Raw genomic sequence first — 12115 nt, forward strand, 5'->3', positions numbered from 1 at the left:
GGTTGTCATTTAATTTCAATTTGAAACTGTGTAATTTGAATATATTTATCTTCACTTATAAGTTTTTCAAAAGTAACAGTGCAATTATTTTCATATTGCTATACTTTATTTTGATTGTAAAGTTTGTATTGTCAGAGAAAATTTACATTGATAGAAGGGGCCTGGATGAATAAACTGCAGTAATTACTGACTTTTTATAAAATTTTATGTTTTCTCAATTTTGTTTATTGCTATTGCGTCAGCCAAGGAGATTTTGTTTTTGATTCACTTTGTTGGTTTGTTTGTTTGTCTCTTTACTAAAATAACTAATGGTCCGACTTGGGTGAAGCATAGGCCAATTACTTTTAATTTGATTACTTTTCACTTTCTACTTGAACATTGAGAGACGGGATGTGGCCTTGGCCGAGGTCGGAGCTCCCTGAGTGCCTTTCTAGTTTTATTCATGTGTTTATTTAGGCCTACCTTTAATCACATTTGAATTTATTTTAGTGAGAGGAAATTGTGATAATTTACATTTACAAAGTTTACTATAATACTATCTTGCATAAGTATTCTTTCATGCTTGACATAGCAAAAGAACACTCACATGCATGCACATACATACAGTTTTTGTACTTCAGTGTTTGTGAAGACCTTCTTACTTAAACCTCATAACACCAAATGTCAATCCAATGTCAAACAGTCCTTTGAGAAAATGTTGTTACTCTCAAAGTCTACAATTGGTCCTCACAAAGCTATAGGCATAAGAACTATCTCTCTCTTTCTCACACACACACACACACACACACACACACACACCTGTAAGATGTTGACTTCATTTACTGCATTTAATTATTTAGTTGTTTTTTTGTGCAAGTTTTATTTTCACTTGTCTTACAATGTTATGTGTCCATTTGTATTTTTGTATTTTTCTGTACAGCACTTTGGTCAACTTTGGTTGTTTTAAAGTACTTTACAAATAAAGTTGGATTGGATGCACACAGACAATCTCACTGAGTCAGTTTTGTGTGGTTGTTTAATCAAGATACATGTAAACTATGCTCTTGGATTTATGAGTCCTCAGAAATGAGATGTTTTGAGTGAAGGCAGAACTGCTGAATATGCAAAAGCTTAGCGGTGTGTTGACCGGTCTTCCCCTCTTCACCTGTCTTACTTTTACCGCCATCCCTCTCACTTCACACCTGTCGCCCGAGGCGTTTATCACAGTCTGAGTCAGCCGACCATATCTCTTGCTCCGTCTCTTCTTTTCTCTCTTTTCCTCTCTCATCTTTATATTAACCCCTGCCAGCACTTTGAAGACTCCCTGGCCATTTGGAGTCACAACCTGAACTAAACAAGGCAGGTGATAGGGGAAGAAAACAGATGTGAGTGAATGAATGATAAAAGATAGAATAAAAGACCACACACCTCTGCTCACTGGCTAAAATGTTTTAGCATTAATGTCTACAAAATAAAAAATAACTGGTGGGAAAAAAAACATATTCATAAAACGAGAATCTGTCATTTCCTTTTTACCAGATGGTGACTGTGCTCTTTTGTCGTGCATATAATCAGTAGCTGACTTTCATAGCTTGATACACAGAGGATCAAAGACAGAGAAGAAACTCAAACCCTCTTCAAAGGGAAAACTACAAAGGGGAAGTATGATAAACCGTGTGGGAGTGTCTGAGAATGGTTATAAAGCATGCTGCGTGCGTCCTGACTCATTTGCTGGACTTCAGTAAGTTAGAAACGTTTTCTAAAAAAGGAAAGGTAGGCTACCAATTATATCTCTGGACTGGCTTCTTCTCACGGTACCGCCCCTCTATTTCCCTTCTTCTCAGAGCCTCTCTCTCTTACTCTCTCCCTCTCTCTGTCCCTGGACACAGAGGGACACATTGGCCCCTATAAACAACTACCACCACCCTGGGTAATAAACAGAGGAGAGGATCTGACTCTGGGGGTCTGAAAAGACAACATTGGCCATGCCTTTACTCCCAGAGGAGAGGCAGCCCTTAAATACCAGTTTAATCTCACAACCCCAACTGAGGTGGAGGAGGAGCAGTAAGGTTTTGAGTGTCCCATTTATTCCGTTAAGCAGACCCTAGCTAGCCTCTATTGCACTAGCATGTGTAACGTTTTTACAGAAGGGTTTCTTTCAGTGTTTTCTAAAAATGTATTTATGCGGGGCTTCAGCTCTCCATAAACTCCTTCGTTCAGCTTGGCTGAACTGAGGCTGTGACCCTCACCAGTGGGAGTACATTTAAGTCCAATCACAGTCTATTACTCATCTCACTGCTTCCTTGGTCAACTCTCACACACACACACACACACACACACTCACACGCATACAAATGCACACACGTAGTATAGCAGGGGCAATGCTAACTCCTATCAAGAGAGGTGTGACTAAAGTCACAAATCACAGAAACCGGTGTTAAACTGACATGGTGGACAGGAAGAAATATCTTCTTCCTGCACAGTGAATGCACACACATATACGTACACATATGTTGTCTGTATCCTATGGTAACCTGACTCTTCTTTTAAGACAAATGGGAGGTTAGGGAGGTCTTAGCTTGGTATAGGGTCTGTTTTAGATTAGTCAGCCGTGATCTGCAGCCTCTTGTGTCAGTGGGGCTCTCAGCTGTATTGATGGGCGTACTAGAGAAAGGCTCCGCAGCCTTTCCTCTATTGCCTCCACTCAGAGGGGCATTAGGTCAGCATGTCCCCACCCCTCCTTCCTCTCCCCACTGACTATGAATTCCCCAATGAACAACACATTCCTCCTTCCCAGTCCCTCTGTTTATGACACGCCATCCTTTGAGGCAGCATGTGAGTGTTTGTGTACATGCATGAGCAAGGGTGCACGGATGTGAGTGTGTTAGTGTGTGTGTTTGCCTTGAGCAACTGAGGCACGGTGAAAACATAAACGTTTCAGCATGAAACTATCAAAGCTGGAGCGTGTGTTTTGAGCGTGTGGTGAGTATTCTTCTGCACTGACACACCTGAGCAGGTATGATGAGAGCACACATCTGTGTGACAGATGTTTTTTACATCGCTGCATCAAAAGGCGGAATGTAGGCAAATTGAATTACACAGAGCGAGAGAGAGAGAGAGAGTGATGGGTGGAGGAGAAAGCTATGAGTCATCACCAAATTTGGGATGCGCTGGTTTTAAGAGGCAGAGAGAGAGAGGGGCAGACTAGTTGTTGAGACAAAGAAAAACAAACGAGTTGCTTTTCTAATTAAAGCAGCCCTGAAGGAGAGGGTGGGGGTGTCAGGGAGTTGTGGGGGTGGTGGAGGTCAAAGCAAGCTGAGTCATTCCTTTACACCCATTTCCTGTGATCGGGGCACTTTATGAGCAGGCATCAGGGTGAAATTATGTGTTTGGTTTATGCAATCCTTCCTCATTTCTCCTCCCATTCAATGCACTCTCACACGCAATCACATAATACATATCCACCAATGAGCTCATATTCAAACACACTGGCGCATACACGTGCAGAAAATGTGCTCACACATATGCATGATGTTATACCTATGCAGTCAGTGGCATACACAAAAGACATTTACCATATCAGAACTAAGAGAGAAAAAAATTGCAAGGCAAGTAAATCAATTTAGTTTGGAAGCATGTCTGTTATTCACTACTTTTTTTCATCTTCTATCCCTGCTACTTTGCACAGTGTACATTCATAATTCTTCATGTATTCTGGCACCATTTTCACTTTTGCATTGGCTTTTTGTCTTACTGTTTACAATCATATAGCGGTTTGTTTAGTGTGTGCATGTATGTATGTGTATGAATGTGGATATGTTTGTATGCACTGTTTAATACAAACTCACATCTGTACGCAGTATGAAAATGTTTATGTTGACCTTGTTCAGCTTTGCTGTCCTTGTTTTCACCCATATATTTCTGTGAATGAGTTTTAAAGGCAAGCAAAAGCTGGAGTTCCCTGTATGTGTTCACACTTACTTGGCCAGCAAACCTGATTCTAATTCTTTTAACCAATGTTGGAAAGTAACTGATTGTATCTAATAGGCATTATGAGCTTTAATAATCTTCTGCTCTACTACATTTGAGGTTGGTTACTTTGCAGATTTCACCTAAAACAAAATGATTACTAATTACCATGGTGATAAGTTTTATATGTTATAAAATTGTTGAATTATCTTCAAGCTGTTTCCTCATGACTCTACCAGGAATAGTAATCAAATGCAAATATAAATGTGGCTTGAGATTATTATGTGAACGGCATTTGATTATATTTACTTGTGCATCCACCACTCCTTTTAATAGCGGACACCCTCTTCTGCCTCCATTTTAAATTACCAAAAAAATAAATTATACTTGACAACACCCGTGGCATACAGTGCAAAAAGTACAGTACTAAGACATGCACACACCTGTAGACACACATGTGCACACTGAGAAAAAAAGGAAATATGTGTGACTAGATATGACAGAACCCAGACTTTAAAAGTGCTAATTCAAGCCAGTCTGTCTTAGCATCAGCACCACTGTCTGGCCCTCTGGCGCTGCTGAATCATAAAGGCTCAACACACTGGAAGGGCTGAGAGCTCCACACACAGCATGCCTTCCCATCTGAGCATCTGAGCAATCTTTGACTAAATTAATTTTGGGTGATCAGCTTTTTGACCGCAGTGATGATAAAGAGGGAGGTCATAGAGACTACTGCATTCCAATGGGGTCCAGCGAGAGTTTGGAAGATGCTATCAGTGGTTGACGTTTGGTTCACACCACTTGATGAACTCTTGTGACTGAGTGTGGTCCTTGTTTTTCTTTTGATATACCCGCTGGTCTCTGCACTGCAAATAGTTGCCAAGAAACCGTCTGCTTCAGAGAGTACCTAGAACTGACACTGCCTCCTCTGCCTGGCCACCCAAGTGTACAGGATGTAGAACTAATACTTTACAGTGAGGAATCATACTCCCTGGAGATAAAAAGAGAAGGCTCATGGATGAGTCTGGAAGGCACCAAAAGGTCTGTCGGTAGTTAATGCTAACTGACAGGAAAGTCCAACAGAAAGAGCAACAGGAAGAGGAAACTCTCTCCCCGTCAACATCCTGGATGGCTTGCCTATGTGTGACTGGATATTTTCAGACACCGTGCAAGGTTTCTGAGTCTGTGGGCTATTTGTGCTTCCAGCTGGTATTGACATGGCAAAGTTTTAGTGTCTCATTAGTGACTTAAAAAGCATCTGTGCATTTCCAGTTTGTGATGGAGTGGTTTGGAAAAGTAATATTGCTCCACTGACTGATATTTACACTTTGTCTTGAACCCTTGTGCCATGGATGTCTGTCTGCTGCTTTGCTTGTTTGTTAATGCTGTCTTGCCGCATCGGATCTCTGCTATTCACGCCACACGCAACAACTCAGGGCCGTTGCAAGGGGCTGTGGTGGTTTTCTCAACAGCCAGTCTCTCTTTCCAACTTGTTTGCAGAGGCTTTGGAAGTCTTCCTTCCCTTTTAAGTCCCATGTAGTCATCTAATGGTCAGAGTGTGTGCACCCAGACATCCTGAGTCACTTATGATGCGGGTTCGCTTCTGTGGGAAAGCTTGACCATGTGTGCTGTGCTCAATCGTTCATTGCTCATAAACAGTAGGAGCACAGGCTGCGATGTAAAATAAACTAGCCGCCACAACACGTCTTCGCTACCATTAACTAGCGTGAAAACAACAACCACACAGCCAGATGAAAGGGCTGCAGCAGGTCACACCACTGCTCTGCTTGTACGCCATTGTCACTTTGATAGATGATCCTTGGGCTCTTTCTTGTTTTACGAGTTCAACTGCTAGAGCAGAGATCTTCAACAGGGGGTCCGCGACCCCTAAGGGGTCCTCCGAGTTACTGCAGTGGGTCCGCCTAATTATTGTTCACTGATCCTTCTTTTTCTAATTCTTTTTTTTTCAAAGATTTGAACATCTCTGAAAATATACAGTACATAACATGAAAAAAAAAAATCTAAACATTTAATTTATTCAATATTTACAAAAAACTTGATGTATAAAGAATATGTGAATATCAATTTTCCTCCATCCAGTCCAGTTCAACATGCAATTAAATATTATACAATGGATTTAGTTGGGGGTCCCTGCTCTGTTTCTCTTTTAGCTAATGGGTCCTTGGCCCAAAAAACTTGAAGACCCCTGTTGTAGAAAGTTGCAGTCTAGCGCATTAACCCTTTTGTTGTCCTTCTGGGTCAAAAACTGACAAAGATTTGACATTTTCATCAATTTTTCCAGACTTTTTTTTTAGTTTTCGCTAACACCACCTTACTGCCACTAGTTTTATACTGCTTCTTCTTGGAATTGATGGTCAATAACCCTCATTTATATAGAATCATCTCTAGTATTTGAGTTAAAAAAGCTGAAATTATGAATTATTTTGACTAATAGTTAAGATCAGAGAAACGTACAGATGAGTTTAGTTAGGACTGAAAGTCATCAATTTTATTTGCAAAGAGTAATGTTTGGAATCCAATCCATTTTCTAATTTGGTTAGAAAGAAACCCATATTTCAGATATAGACATTTTTTAAAGGGGTCGAATTTGACCCAAGGATAACAGGAGGGTTAATACAACTGTGGGGTGTGGGTGTGATGCAGAACCTGTTGTAACCTCCAGGTGAAATGTGCAAATAAATGCTGCGCTGTCTGACTCCAGGTGAGCTGTTGGTGTCCTCCCCTGCCTAAAATGAGCATTGAATAATAAGGTTAACTGTGACGGGACAAGATCACATATAAAGAGTTAAGCTCCTACTGACGGGTTCAGTAGGATGTTTGATGTCATAGGGGGATGTAGAGCAGCATCAGGGGTGGTCACTGTCTTTAAATATTATACTTGGGGTTTCCCTATACTCTCTCTTTACTCATGCTCATCCACAGTATGTAACAGCCTTTTCACCTCCAACATTTACAGTCTCTTGATTCAGTGTGTGTCTATCTCACATCCTCTGCTGTCTGCCCTGCTGTATCTATCTGCATTCCTCCCTGCGAGTTTCTGTCTTTCTCTCTGAGGCACACAGACATGGGTCTATTTGCTTGAATTTCTCATTTCCTGTTTGGGTGTGTAGCCGATCCCTTGTTCTGGTGCCCAACACACATCAAACACTTGTGCTGCTCAAAATGAGAAAAAGAGACAAAACGGAGGACACACAGAAAGCATATAAAGTAGGGACTGATGGCTAAAGTAGATGTAGGGAGAGAGGTGTGTGTGGAGAGAATTAGGATGAACACGTGAGGACAGTGGGAGGTAAAAATCCTGACTGATGACACAAACGCAGTAAAAACGCAAGGAAAATGACAAAGGAGTAATCCACTAAGTGGTTAATTATCATGATGTCCACAGATATGGCCAAATAAGGCCTGATTCGTGCCAAATGCTGAGTTCGTACAGCGAAATCGTTTTTTCATCCTAATCTAAAAAAGGATTCTGGGCTGCTTTCACTTCCCATAGCAATTTGTTTTTTATTTATCCTAATTATATGTTTAGACGGTCATTTTCTAAATTTCCCTGTAACAAGGCTGTGGTGCCAGTCGATCCGGGGGGCGGCTGCTAGGTATGAGCCATAAAAAAACACAACCTCCCGTGGTCTGCTTCCCATTTCCACCGTCAAGAATTGATTCCATTCAGGCTGTGTGTGGGCTTACATCCAGGTGGTTTCAGTGGCTAATGCAACTCCTTATTGTATTAGTTTGGCAGTCAAAACTGTCTGCTCGATTGGAAACTTTTCTAAAAGAGCCCAATGCCACAGTCTTTCCTACCAGCAAATATCATTCCCACGCCTGCTTTTTGTTATAAAGTGCTAAAATAAAAAGCGATATTAATGATAAAGGATGGAGGAGTCAATAGTACACATTTGAGACAATATATTTGCATTTATGTTTTCACAAAGTTCTCATGCATGTAACAAACAAGTTTTTCTTGGTGGAAAGCAGCATCATTTTCTTTTCTATTAGTACAGTGGAAAATCTAACAGAAACAACTTTAACTCCTCTGCAAAAACTCACTGTTTTATTAAACTATTTCAATCATCAACTCTTCAGTATAGTCATCATGATCAAGCATTAAAAAAGAACTGAACTGTTATATAGCATTGTTATAGCCTACGTAAAGATGCTGTAAGTAATGTCACAGTTTTTGTTTTTTTATAGGCTACAACAGTTTTTTGTCACATCCAACAAACGTTTCCTCACTATCCGCAAGCTGTCTGTCCCCTGAACACACTGAAAATAATGGCGGTCTCTGTAGACATCACTGGAGCGTCAGCACGTAGGCTGCGTGTTCCACAATGCGTGTTCATGACTCACCCAACTCCTTCTTGTCGGTTGTAAGCTGGAACACTGTTTGTTATGTTTGGTGGTGCAGGTTGGCACAGTTTGTTTTTGTTGCCATTTGTGGACCCTGGGCTGTCTGCAGAGACCGTATTTTTTACAGTGTGTTCTGGAGACAGCCAGCTAGCGCATAGGGAGGAGATGTTTGCTGCAAGGGACAACAAATGTAGCTTAAAAGGGTTGAGAGCACCTCAGAGCACCTTTAAATAACCTAAAGATTACCAAAGAGCATCTGTCACTGCCTTTTAACTAAAGCCATATTAAATAGCCTAATAGTGTCTAAAAGATGTTTAAAGGCAAAAGTTTGAAAAAAACACATTTAGATTCCTATAAAGAAAATAACACATTTTTAGTTTATCTGGATTCTTATTCTCATGAAACCATATCTGCTTACCAGGACTTACAGTAGCTGTAACTGCAGAGGATTTCATTGTAGGCACCGAAGGTAACAATCTTACTTTGTACTTAAAACAGCCCTGCAAGATATGTAAACAGACGCTCAAGAAAATATAAACACAATTTCTTTCTATACCCTCCTCCAGTCCCCACCGCTAACACGTCCAAGAAACGCAGGCAAAAACCCAAGGGGGTTTTAATGTGGAAAGGTAAAGCCAGCAGCAGACCTTTCAGGCAGGTATGCATCATGTTTCTTTTTCCAATGACATGAAATTTCCACTCCTCACTACCCTGTAGCGCAAATAAATGTGTCATTTCAGGACGTCGCTTTACACACAGAGCAACAGGATGTTCCATTGGTAGGCTAAAGGGAGACATGGAGGAGAGTTTGTAATGCTGCTGTAAAATGTGAGCAATCCCGGCGATTTTTAGGTGACTCAATCAGTACTAAAAAATTTAAAAACAGCTCAAAGAGGAAATAAATGTCTACACCAAGTACAAGCAAATAGAGGGAAATGAGAACTAGGATAAAAGGTATAGCTCCAAAGGATGACCCCCCTCAATTTATCTTCAATTTTGCTAAAAGTCCTTTGCCCTGCCCGCTAGAAAAACACATGGTTCAAATAAGTGAGACCCACCACAGACCCTCTGGAGTCAAGCGCTCATTAGTGAATTATTTGGATAGAGTGGGGCGGAGGAGGGAAATTGAGACTGTTGCTATTTCAGCTTCTACAAAATTCTAGCAAAGTCTGCCATGATGGTTAAAGGGGTGGAGTTAAAGAGTAGAAGGGGGTGTTCAAAACATTTACTACGTAATGGTCTAACATGCTGCATAATAAGTAAGAGGTTCTGGATCAGGCCTATGTAATATACACTCCACTCACTCGGAGGCCTCATCATTCATTGGCTCGCGATCCTGGAATGTCACTCACATTCCCCCTGACCTGCATGTGTCTCTTTCTCTGGTTGCTCGTATATCTCTACGCTCCTCCGTTTGTGTTTGTTTTAACTTTCTCAGGACCCCTCCAGAGCCCACGCTCATGCACCGTACACCCAGGAGGACAGCAATTTCCCTCCTCGTGGCAAGCCAGATTTTCTCTACCTCTCTCCCTCCCACTCCGTCTCTCCCACTCACTGTCTGCGTTTACTCTTAGGCTGTAACGTCAGCTCGTTCTCAGTCAATCTCGCCGTGGTTTTTTATTTTATTTTTCCTACCTCAAGCGCTACTAGTTAAACCATCACAGAGCTAGACGTGTCATGGCTCAGAGAAAAAGACAACTCATGAGGTGCTCTTCCTAAGAGAAAGTGAACTCCCTCTCTGGGGTTAGTGAGTGTTTGACAGAGGTCACAGTGAGTCACCCGACTGCTTGGCCTCTTACTCTCCACTTTTGGGAGGTAGCTCATGCTTATGAGTCAGGGCTGCAGACTGGAGTGGCCTGTATCCTCTGAGTAACATGATTGTCTTGAACATCTCTCATTCTGTTGCACTTCTAACCCTGACCATCTAGAACCCAAACACACCAAACCACAAACATATAATTTAAATGGTTGACTTTTCCTTTCTGGAACACAAGACAGATGTCCCTCTCCTGACTCCACTGACCACAGCACGTTTCTTTCTACTAAAGACAGTGTAGAGTTTTAGGCAAAGGAAAGGTGTTTCAACTGGGATGTGTTTCTGCTCACTGATGGACAGATCAAACATGATGAAGTGCCCTCTAGAGTGCCTTCCCAGTGGAGAAAATGTTATGAAGCACCCTCTAGAGTGCCCTCCCAGTGGAGAAAATGTTATGAAGTGCTCTCTAGAGTGCCCTCCCAGTGGAGAAAATGTTATGAGGTGCCTTGTAGAGTGCCCTTCCAGTGGAGAAAATGTCATTATGCCCTCAAGAGTGCCCTTCCAGTGAAGAATACACAATAAAGTCACCTCTATGGTGTTGTTCCAGGGGAGAAAATGTGATCTCTAGAGTGCTCTCCAGTAGAAAGAAATGTAATGAGGTAACCCCACTGGCCTTAAAATTGAGTAAACATGATGCAATACCAAACTGTTTAGGCTGTCCTACATGCTAGAAAACGTTGTGATTGCTCATGTATCTGGTGCCTCTTTTTTGCCCTTGCCCCTCGGAAAACCTGAGTCTCCACGGTTTCTGCTCACGATGTGGTATTTTTTTGCTAACCAGTTATTCAAGGCTGAGGTGCGTCAGATGCCATGTGTGAGTGAGTAAAATTGTGAAGATGTGCACCTGTCCCCCATGTGTCCCGTTATTGCTGCGTTATTATGTATCCCACATAACTTCTAGGCAAGTCTCACCCAGCAAAACAGCTCATTTGGTTGGGGTCAGGCATTGACCTTGAGTGGTTAAGGTTAGGGGATAGGACCTGAACAAATTGGATCATGTTACCTTGCATAAGTATGGACACCTGGCCAATAGTAGTGTGTGAATGCTATTGAAGGGCGGTTCTTGCCTAGAAGTTGCGTGGGTTCCATAATAACGCATTATTGCCATATCTGTGGTTGCCCAGAGGGCAACAATGCAGCTTTCAGCATTCACTGCAACATCTTCAAGCCTTGAGGCATCTGGAATTGGCCAAATGGACATGTGATTGAGGCTGTACTCTTGTGTTCATGAGCCTACATTTTAATTAATTGGAATACTATTGTAATTCAGTCAGACGTGGGGACAATTCCTCAAAATTAGAGTCTTGATTCCAGACAAGCCAGGGAACATCAGCCACCACATGAATCATTTACCTAATCTTTGACTAATGATTCAGTTTTGACACATTACTCACCATTTGAACATTTTTTTGGTTAACCTCACATGAAGATTATCAGCAGTTCTGGCTGTCTACAAACCCAACCGGTCTTGGGTATTTCAGTAAAGGTTTATACTGGCCCCTGCTGGTAAACAAGCTAAGAGACTGGAAGTATTATTCCTGATTGGCGTTTTCTTCTTTTAGCTTTAAAATGTCATTATCAATATCAATATCTCTCATCGTCATACTCATCCAACCGTACACAGGCTTTGCCTTTATTTAAACTAAGATCAAAGAAAATGATTGCTGGATAGGGAAACACAAAACATAGCTATGATAAATGTGAAAACCCTGTCAAAATGCAGTTTCCTTTCCAGGGATAAAAACCTCAACACAACATGCACATAATAATTTAAATACACAGGGCTACATAGTTTTAACCGGAATTGTATTGCAGTTTTGCATATGGCTTATTAGTTATTAGTTAGCAATCTTTTTAGTTTTGTTTCTTATCTTTGTATTAAAGTGTCTTTGTTTTCACTAAAGTGTATGTTGTATTTTTGAAGTTACAAACATTTTACAAATAATAATTTCACTAAAAACTTTTCTCTAGTATTAGCATTAC

Source organism: Etheostoma cragini, chromosome 3, assembly GCF_013103735.1.
Source record: "Etheostoma cragini isolate CJK2018 chromosome 3, CSU_Ecrag_1.0, whole genome shotgun sequence".
Classification (NCBI taxonomy): Eukaryota; Metazoa; Chordata; class Actinopteri; order Perciformes; family Percidae; genus Etheostoma; species Etheostoma cragini.